We start from the raw sequence: 8,100 nt of genomic DNA, 5'->3' as shown, positions 1-8,100 counted from the left end.
AAAAATATTGAAAACTTTGTCTCAGAGCACCTGGGTTCATTTCCTAATTCTATCACTTATTAACTTTGGGATCTTACACAAGCTAAAACTTCTCCAAGTATCAGCTCATTTATCTGTTAAATTGAAATAATAATAACTTGGAATTATTATTGTTTTAATTGTCTACAATAATATATTTGTTTTTACTTTATACTTTAAAGTATAATCCTTTAAAAATAATAGTGCATAACCTATATAAATAAAAAGCATTACAATAGTTTATAAAACATTTTGAATAGGTTGTTTTGAAATTTATTTCTTTCAAAAATATAAAATAAATATGAAATTGAGATTAACTATAAGGGAGTGAGAAAAAAATGTATATTTGATTCCTCACTTCTTGTTGTTTTGCTGATTATAGGCCTTATATGACAGGTATTATTAATAGCATTGTTTTGTCAAGCCAGTAAAAACAGTGAAGTTAAATGAGCAAGATTTCAGTCAAATTTGATTTTCCAAAAAGTGTTTAATTAAATGGCATTTCTTACTATTGATGATAAACATCAATTCTGTTCCCTCATACTCCAGAGTATGTTAAAAGAATTAGAATCCTGGAACCCTTCATCACTGAATACCACACCCAGATATTTCTGAAGAATAGCTACTGCAGAAGAGATCCTCTCAGTGAGTGAACTCTTAATTAATTCTAGAGTCTCTGGACCTTTTGTGGTCTCCTACCTTGCTGGCTAAAGGAACACAGATCCCATTGGCCTCTCTTCCTTGGTTTTTGTCCTTGAGCCATAACCACATAGTAAAGTGAAAATCCTATGCATGGAAAAGTCCTTCCCCCTAGAGCACAGCTTCCCTTGCTTCTTTCCCATGGATCCCATCTGAGTTGTGAATCTCCCATTTCAGAAACTCTTCCCAAACAAGAGACAATGTTAAGTCCCTTACTTGTAGCTTAGGAGAGAAGGAGGGACAAACTAACATGAAGAAATTTGAAGAAGAAAATGCACATATTCCAAAGAGAAAATAAATCCTGAAGGAAACCAGTCTAAAGAGTACTCTTCCAGCAGGAACAGCCCGTGACCTCTTTCTTTGCGAGGTGCCCTGGAGTGAGGTGGCCCTGTTGCCCTTGCCCTTGATGCATATATCAGAGTTCTCACTGGTTGGGGGTGGAATTAATGCAAATAGAGGGATAAATCCTTCAGTTCTTCATAGAAGTTAGAGTTTATAGTTAGCACATGAAAATTTCTGATTTAATTTTCAAATGCCATTCTTCTGCCTTTCTCTTGTGTGATGGTTCCCAGGCATGCAACTGGTAGACTTGGGGTCTCATATGGCTTACTTACAAATTGCTATGGTGACTCAGTATTAAAAGATTGCCAGGGGTTGGATATTGGTAGGGAAACTAAAACATTTAAAATAAAAATAAAAATCTAATGTTTGTGATCTTGTATTATACTTTTTAGACTAAGAGTTGTTGCATTAACTATCTTAGTTAAACTTAATGTCAATCTATTATTTAGGTATTTTTATAATAGTAATTGCTATTTTCCAAATTTCCTAATGAAAACACAGGAGCTCAGAAATACTAAATTGCTTGTCCAAAGCTGTATAGTTCATACATGGCAAGGGTCAAGACTCACACCCCGGACTTCTGGAAGTCAGAGCCCATGCTCTTAGCCCTTTCTACCCTGCTGCTCTCAGAGTACAAAAGTAACATGACTACAGGAACCATAAAAAGATAAGCCCACTAGATTTGGCAATCCCAGTGTTAAATTTTTGTCTAGGACTAACAAAGGGCAAATGTATTTTGGCAATATTCTGGTGAATTTGATCTGTGACTAGAGCCAGAGAAAATTAATCAGTCCTACCCAGTGGTCTGATGGTTGCTAATTTCTTACTTTCTTTGATCAGAGTCTCAAAGCCATGTCAGTCAGAGACGGCATTACTCGCTGTGGGAAAGGGGATGATTTTCCTGATTTTCTTCCATCTTCAAAATGGAAAATGCTGCAGCTACAATTTGCATTTATATGCTGGCCCTGCGAATTCACCAGAGGCCCCTTTTCCTTGGCTATGATTTTCACAATAAAATCATACCACTGTTATTCAGACCATCAAGAGAGGGTATGTAGCTCAAGCATTAAGCATAAATCATACTCTTTTACACTTTGTTCACTTCTCGTTAGCATTTAAGAGTTTGTCTTTGAAACAGCTAATATGAAAATCTACTATAATTATCTTTTGGTGTCTTTGATTCAAATATGAAATGATAGCTTTAAACTATTATGACCCTCAGAGTGTAATAAACATTTTAAGCTAAAAATACTGGTTCTCTACCAGAACCTCGAACATAGAAAGCCCATCAAATCTTCAAATGAAAATTCCCCATCATATTATAATGCTCTTGAACAAGGAAAATATTGACGTCTTTCACCACTGCATTTCCCAGGCCTAGCAGAGATGATCACCGAATAGTTTCGGAAGAATTAATACAGAGCTACAACTCCTACTCGCTCTCTTCAGAGCTCCTTCCCTGTATTCTAGGACTGGCATTGTAAGCTCGTGCGGAAGAAATTACCAGTTGTATCTGGTTTTAGTTTACAAACATCTTCTCTTCATTTTTTTTATAAAAACGAAATTTTAGTTCAATCAAATGACTCTGTCAGACAATATCATTGATCAGTGATTAGAGTAAAGAAATTGTTCCAAATTACATGTGGTTTTTATGTGAAAGTAGTTTAAAATCTCTATGGGATTTTGGTTTTTTGGCCTCCACTGGATTCTGACATGCTTCCGACTAACAGCCACTTGCCTTCATACATTGTCTGTTTAGACTCTAGGTACACTGGCTTAATAGAAGGCGGTTTTAGAAAATTTGGGATTGGTAGGATGATGCCAAATAAAATAATTAGATTTTAAATCTGTCAAATTACTTCGTATTTATGACTTTTCTTTGTAAGCCTTTTGTTTCATTTTTTATGAACTGCAAAGTTCATTTAATTTCTTGTATTTCATCACTGGGTGCAAATACATAAACACTCCCAATAATTCCTTATCATATAGATACTGATAGGTAGTATATACGGCAGGAAGAAGAAAGAGGTCACAGAGTGTACTTTTTTTTCCTCTTCAGCTCCTCTCATAGGTCTGTCCTGATTTTTTTTAGGCCTATTTTCAACGCTGCTTTCAGCTTTATGTAATTCTAATGGTTCTTTCTTTACTCAAACTCCACATTACACATTGTTAATGCCGAATAAATGTTTTGCCATTCTTGTCACCGGGGCTTTCTTACTGGGTTTGTGTGCATTAGTAAGTCCAATGGTAAAATCTCATTTCTCTGAATGGCTTTACAGTTTCGTGCACCTACCATAAAAACAAGCAAATTGACACCCTGCCAGGAGTAGCCAGAGGAGATCTTAGAAGAGAGTTCATAATGACACTGTTGCCATATTGCATGCCTGTAAATAATTCATTAAATCAACCACCCTTTTGTTTTAAGCAAACACAAGCAGATGCCTTTTTAAACTGGATGCAGACAACAGTCTTCAGAAAAACATTATTGTAATATGACACTTAAAAAGAATAACATATTTGCTTTATTGATTTTTGAAGTAGTAATACACAGTGATTACTTCTGTTATCCATTTTATCTTACTCATGGGCTTTGTCCTCTGCTCTTATTATTTTATACTTGTGTGAATATGTGTGAAATTTTATTAAGAGCAAGAGTGTGGAAAGGTAATGAGATCAATTCATTATCAATCAAGTAAATCCAGGTGATTTTCCTGATCAACGCTCTTTGCAGGTCTGTGATATTAGCACCCCATTCACAACCCTACTGACTTATTGACTAAAAATAATGTGTATAACTAAATTATTAGGAGAAATGGAAAAATTTCCCAAAGACTAGAATCTCTATCATATTTCAAAGATCGATGAGTTATTATCTTTTAGATAAACCAGTATGTATATAAGAGTCAAATAAAGTTTAGGGCCAAAAATCATTATGTTTATATTTTCTAAAAGGTAAGCTTTGTCTGCACTGATAGGACATTTTACTTCATGAATTCATGCATTTATTAATATTCCATATTGTTCCAGGAAATATGTTGTCTGATTTACTCCTTAAACGGTCATTTAAAAAATATCTGTGTCCAATAAGCTGACTCATGTTGACTGTTGCAGTAGTTCACAATCTTTGCTGTACATTAGAATCACATGTGGGAGATTTTACAAAATATATATGCCTGCTTCCAGGGTCTAAATTTAATTGGTTTGAATGGAACCCAGGCAATACATTCTGTAAAAGTTCCCCATATATTTCTTATGTGCAGCCAGGTTGAGATTAATGCAAATGTCTATTGACTAGATATTCTCACTTATTTGGGGCTAGTCATTGTAACTGGAGAACTTTGAATATATTTGAACCTACTTAGTAGCACACAGTGGGTTATAATTGTTATTCCCATAAAGATATATATACTATTACAGAATGCCATAACTGGAAACAAAATTGGCTATATGGCTTTTCCACTGTATAGACGAACAGAAATCCCAGATCAGAATGCTAATTATGGTAAGTCCAAAGTAGAATCCACATACCTCAGAATTCTGCTCTGAGAATTCTGCTATACTTAATTAGACTTATAATTTGGATTGGCCAAAGGAGAGATATCTATCTATCTGTCTGTCTATCTATCCATCTATCTATCTATCTATCATCTATTTTAAACTCTTGGGTCCAATCCAAGCAGGTTAAGAGGTGTAGAGAAAAAGAAGCAATCAAGGGTCGCTAGAGAAACAAGAACTAAATCTAGAATGTCTGAGAACACAGAGAAGAAATATTGAGGAGGGTGAAGAACCAAGGGTCAGCTCCCAAAGTAGATTCTGAGCAATATGGTAGCAGAAACCCAAGATAGAGTCTAGAAAACAAGAAATCAGAGTTTAGACAAAAAGTTTAAGAACAGGCACAAAATTAGGAGAAACTGTGTTTGGCTCTTAGAATTAATGAATTGCATGCCTTCTATGTAAGCTCAGATAAGATTCAGAATGTGGGTTGGTTTGGGCTGTAGGCAGAGGTAAGGTAATATGCCTGGCTAGAGTTAGACAGAGACAGGATGGAGGAAGCTGTTTTTGATAGTCAACACAGCTCAACAGGAACTTCTCTACCTAATACAATCTTTGCAGGAGACCCTAGTAAAGGAAAACCCTAACCAGATGTTCTGATTATCACCATTAGTGAAGAGATTGGAATGTTAGTACAGGGTTTATTGGTTCCTCCATGGTGGTTAAAATTAGTGCCAGATGGCTCACCTAACCCATACCCTGTTTTCTGTTCTCATCTATTTAAAAAAATAATAATAATAAAAACAAAAATTTTAAAGGATCTGCTATAGCTGTCACTTCAAACGCTGATATAATATTCATTTCAGTAAGATTAGTAATAATTTGTATCATTCTATAGATCTCATGCATTGTGCATGCACTTCCCTTTCTTGATATTAATCTAATGAAACAACTTTATCTCTTTTTGCTTATAATAGCTTATAGTATCCATTTTTCTTCCTGAAAAATAGAAGTCTTAGAAGTGAAATATTGTAGGTGAATTGATAGAGACAAAATAGAAAGATAACTACATTTATTTTTTAAATACATGGAATAAATATGTAATCTCTCTAGACATTTCATAATTTAAAAATTATTCCATATTTTAAAAGACTCATTCTATGACATTTATGCAGGATTTTCAATTGTGTGATCATATAGTCATAGGTTTCCAGAAAAAAGAATTTAGATGACATTATAATAACCTTTGGCATAAAACTGCATAAATTAGGAGAAACCCTTCTTTTTACTCCTACCCAACTACCCCCTTGCAACTTATAATTACACATAAATAGTTGTTTCTAATTTCTTTGAAGAATTTGATTCAATAATATGGTCATCATCCTTGTATAGTCTTACAGAAGTCAAAGTTTCAAATATTCAGGTGGCCCATTTGAAACGGTCTAACTAAACCAGCAAACTTTGTTACAATACTTTCAGTTATTTAAATAAATATTTAAGAATTTCACAATTTATTTTAGCCCTGGGCATTAGAAACAGACTAATCTTGATAGAGTTTGAAATTGTGTCACTTATATGAGAGCTATACTTTTGTTTTGTTTTGTTTTTTGAGAGCAAGAAGAACAAGCACTGAAATCTCTTTCAGAAAGATTTACAGCATTAATAACTCCAGGCTATTTTAAGTCACAGTCAATCTTTATGGAAGAAGTACAGAGATTATACAACAATTCTTTTATTTTTTTTTCCTCCTAGAATTGCAAACTGATATTTCACATAGAAGTTATTTGACGAAAACAGTGCATTCACACTTCAAGAATATGCCTAAGGTCATTACTTCTTCTTTTTTTATTCTTTCCATCTGTGCTCAAATGCTTGATGAAAAAAAAAAAAAAGTGCTACACTGAATTTATCAAGCCCAAGCAGGGCCTGAAATGGAAACTTATTTGGTAGTCTGAAGTACACAGTTGTCTACGTAAACCCAAGAGAGACTGGGAACCTGAAGATAAGATGCAGGATCTAAAGATCTATATAGAAATGTCCACAGCAACATTATCCATAATAGTCAAAAATTGGAAACAGTGCTGGTGTTCATAAATAGAATGAATAAACAAATTTTGGTATAATCATAACAGAATCTCCCTCTGCAATAAAAAATATCAAACTACTGATACACCAAACAACATGCCAATTGAAAGACGACTTATGCAAGAGCAGAATTAGAATTAATGAATTGCATGCTTTCTATGTAAACTCAGATAAGTTTCAGAATGCAGGTTGACTTGGGCAGTAGGCAGAGTTAAGGTAATACATATAATTCCATTCAAAGGATGTATAATTCCATTCAAAGGATGCTCTAAAGAAAACTAATCTTTGGTGGGAACAAAAATAAGAACAATGATTGCTTCTGAGGGGCAGAAAGTAGGTACTGACTGGGAAGGGGTGTAGGGAACTTTCTGGAGTGATGGTAATATTTAATATTGTGATAGTTCTGGTAACACTGATGCATACATTTTTCAAAACACAGAATTCACATTTAAGATATGTGTCTTTTATTGATCATCAATTTTAATCATAAGAATAAAACTGTAAAGAAATGTTGAATTCTAGCTAATACACCTAATGAAGAATTGGGGGAAATGTACTGAAGTCTGCAACGTACTTTGAAATGCATCAAGAAATAAGATGGATTGATTGATATCTAGGGGGATGGACAGACAAATGAATAGAGAATAAAGCAATACAGTAAAATGTTAATGGTAGAATCTAGGTGATGAGTATACAGATGTTCACTACAATACTATTTTAACTTCGTGGCATGTTTGAAATTTTTCATAATCAAAATTTTTTAAAATAGGAGAGAAGGGTCAACGTTGAAAGAAAGATATCTATAATCTAATGGTGATTTTGTCAAGAAATCTTAGTCTGCTGATGTGCCATTTTATATATTTAAATATATGAAGACATCACAAAACAGCATTCAAGTCTCAATATTCATCTGAGGAATACTGAGTTTCTTATCGTGTATGTCTTCATTGTGAGCCTTACTGAGCTAAATAAAATTCCAGAAAGTCATTTTTCTATACAATACAAACATGTCCTTTGATTTTTATTTTTTATTTTAAAGTACACCCTACTAACTGATGATGTTATTTTTTTAAATTAGAAACCAAAAAGAAATGAAAACATTCTTAGTTCTAGAAATCACCTAATGGTTACTAATATGCTTATTGTTTGGCTTTTAGCTAAAAATGGTGTTTGACTTTCTTGGGGGGAAAAACAAACAACAACTTTTTAGTTACTCTTGGAAACAGTCATCCAGAACTCTCACAGGTTCTTTCCATGTCAAAAACTGTGGTCATCAAGATCCTCAACAATAAGTGAAAAATACTTAGGCTGATTTATCTAGAGTCTGGTTTGTCTCAACATGATTCCTTCAAACATCTCATTACTAAGTTGCTATTTAGTTTTCTGCAGGTTGTTGCTGTCTGCAATTTTCATTGCTTTTAGAAAATGAAGGACAGTATGTGGGTTTTGGGATAATGGACAGCA

The sequence above is a fragment of the Gorilla gorilla genome, chromosome 4 (assembly GCF_029281585.2).
Source record: "Gorilla gorilla gorilla isolate KB3781 chromosome 4, NHGRI_mGorGor1-v2.1_pri, whole genome shotgun sequence".
Classification (NCBI taxonomy): Eukaryota; Metazoa; Chordata; class Mammalia; order Primates; family Hominidae; genus Gorilla; species Gorilla gorilla.
Note: the sequence above shows the minus strand (reverse complement) of the source record.